Source organism: Stylophora pistillata, chromosome 3, assembly GCF_964205215.1.
Source record: "Stylophora pistillata chromosome 3, jaStyPist1.2, whole genome shotgun sequence".
Taxonomy (NCBI): Eukaryota; Metazoa; Cnidaria; class Anthozoa; order Scleractinia; family Pocilloporidae; genus Stylophora; species Stylophora pistillata.
The window spans coordinates 21,001,317-21,003,815 of record NC_142521.1 but is presented as its reverse complement, the minus strand read 5'-3'; the positions used below and the strand labels follow the sequence as shown (position 1 = coordinate 21,003,815).

Here is a 2,499-nt window from a genome sequence, read left to right as displayed (position 1 = left end):
TTTTCTATGGCTTATATTTCTTTGCCTCTCTGCATGGACATACGAATGCTCAAGCAGTGATATTCACCATCACCTGTCCGTTAACTACCAAAGCACCAGTAGAGGGAAGATTTATGGCTGGAATCAATCATTTCGATGCTATACGGCTGTTAATTTAGGCATCGTTAAGTATGCTCGACATCGAAAGCATCGTGGAAATTCCTACCTACATGCAAGATTACCTTATTCTGTCAATGGCTCAAGTAGCTATCAAATAAGTCGATTGACGCTTTGCGGAGACATTCATAGCAACCCTGGGCCTGCACGTAAGTCTACGGTTCCGAAATTCCCGTGCAAAGAATGTGGTAAAGCGGTACGCAGTAATCAAGACGCCATCTTGTGTTCACAATGCTTGTGCTGGTCTCATACGAAGTGTCTCCAATTGTCTAGAACCTGCTTCCAATATTACTTAGACCATCCGGATCTGGACTGGGTGTGTTCTCTCCGTTCTCTTTCGCAACTGGCTCCGGAAGACCTTATAGACACAAGTGTTCTCTCTGCTTCGCCAATTATACTCGATCCTCTCGATGATGAAGCTTGCAACTCGTCTACATTTAGCGAAGTTAGCGAAGATGGGTTAGATTCGCTCGCTTGGTACCACGCCAACATAAGGGAAAACTATAAGCTCAATCTTAAAATTGCTTATTTAAATATTAACAGCCTGATAAACAAAATAGATGAAACGAAAGAGATGCTCAGAAGGAACATGTTTGACATTTTATTTATCGCTGAGACTAAAACCGATGCTACTACTTCCACTTTCCTCCTAGCCCAACCAGGTTTTCGGATTGTTCGCAGAGATCGCAAAAAAGGTGGAGGTGGTCTTATTGCCTACATAAGAGCTGATTTGTCAGTGTACAGGAGAGCGAAGTTAGATCCTGAAGGAGTGGAATCAATCTGCTTGGATGTCAAGGACAATAACAACAGTCGTTTCCTTGTTTGTGCATGTTATAGATCACCAGGCAAATGCAATGAGCTGGAATTTATGACCTCACTATCCTCCGCTGCAGAGACAATGTATAACACCAGGAAGGAGCTGTTATTACTCGGTGATTTTAATCAAGATATGTATGTCAGTATTGCTGAGGGCCGGACTACAAACAGAAACCTGGTCGACTTTTGTGATCGATTTTGCCTTGCTAATAAAATCACGAAACCGACACGCGTTACTGACAAAACAAAGAGCCTTCTCGATGTCATTCTTACAAGTAACAATGAGCGCTTTGTTGCTTCAGGCAGTTTGCACCTTGGTTTGAGCGACCACGACTTGGTGTTTGTTGTACGCAAAAACAAAATTCCACGTCCAAAACCACGCTTTGTTGAATACCGCAGCATGAAGCACTTTGATCACCAGAAGTTCTTGGCGGACCTAAGTGAAATTCCTTGGGGGACGGCTTATTGTTTCTCGGATGTGAACGATGTATGGGGCATTGGAGCAAACTGTTTAAAGACGTTCTTGATAGGCACGCACCTATTAAGAAAAAATGGGTGCGCGGTAATCAGCTTCCTTGGATCACACCTCAAATCCAACGTGAAATTGCTCTGCGAAACAGGCTTTTCAAAAGGTACAGAAAAAACCCAAAGGACAATACATGGATTGCTTATAAGCAACAGTGCAATAAAGTAATTCACTTAAGCGCAAAGGAATAAGTAAGTTTTGTTACGACACGGCATCGGGTGCGAAACATCCTGGTGAATTTTGGAAGAAAATGAAGCCTCTTCTTCCTAACTCTGGCATAAATTAACTAAGTAACACAACTCTTGTAGAGAACGGTGTGGTCACGACGGAACCCAGGCAGGTGGTGGAAATATTTAATAGCTATTTCGCCAATGTAGTTTCAACAGATCACCGCGAAAATGACTTCAACGATCATCCAAGTGTAAATCTAATCGCTAGTAAAATGCTGCTAGATCAGTTTGTCTTCCAGCCTGTGAGCTGCGGCTATGTTCGTCAAATCTTAGACAATCTAAATCCCCGGAAGGCTGTTGGCGTAGATGGAATTTCACCGCGTCCCTTAAGGCTCGCTGCTCCCATCCTAACGGAGGAGATAACAGAGCTGGTGAACTATCTGATTATGAACCAATGATGGCCAACCGAATGGAAGAGTGGGAACTTGACACTGGTATTTAAAAAGGATGAGGATACAAGCAAAGAAAATTATCGTCCTGTTTCCATTCTTACCGCCATTTCTAAAGTGTACGAGAAGGTTATGTTTGACCAGCTGTACGGCGCTTTCCATGAACATCTTTCTCCGAATCTATCTGGGTTCTTGAAGAAACACTCTTGTTGCACCGCACTCTTGAAGTTGACTGAGGACTGGAGGCGAAGCCTTGACAAAAGGGAGTCAGTTATAGCCGTGGCAGTGGACCTGTCCAAAGCATTTGATTCTATTAACCATAACCTCCTATTGGCTAAATTAAAAGCGTATGGCTCCTCTCCGTCTGCATTAAACTTGATTT

General features: G+C 43.2%; 1 pseudogene; it reads left to right on the top strand.

Annotated features, from left to right (window-relative positions):
• Positions 1-672: 672 nt before the first annotated feature.
• LOC148735011 (uncharacterized) lies at positions 673-1,689 on the top strand (annotated as a pseudogene).
• The last annotated feature ends 810 nt before the right edge of the window (positions 1,690-2,499 follow it).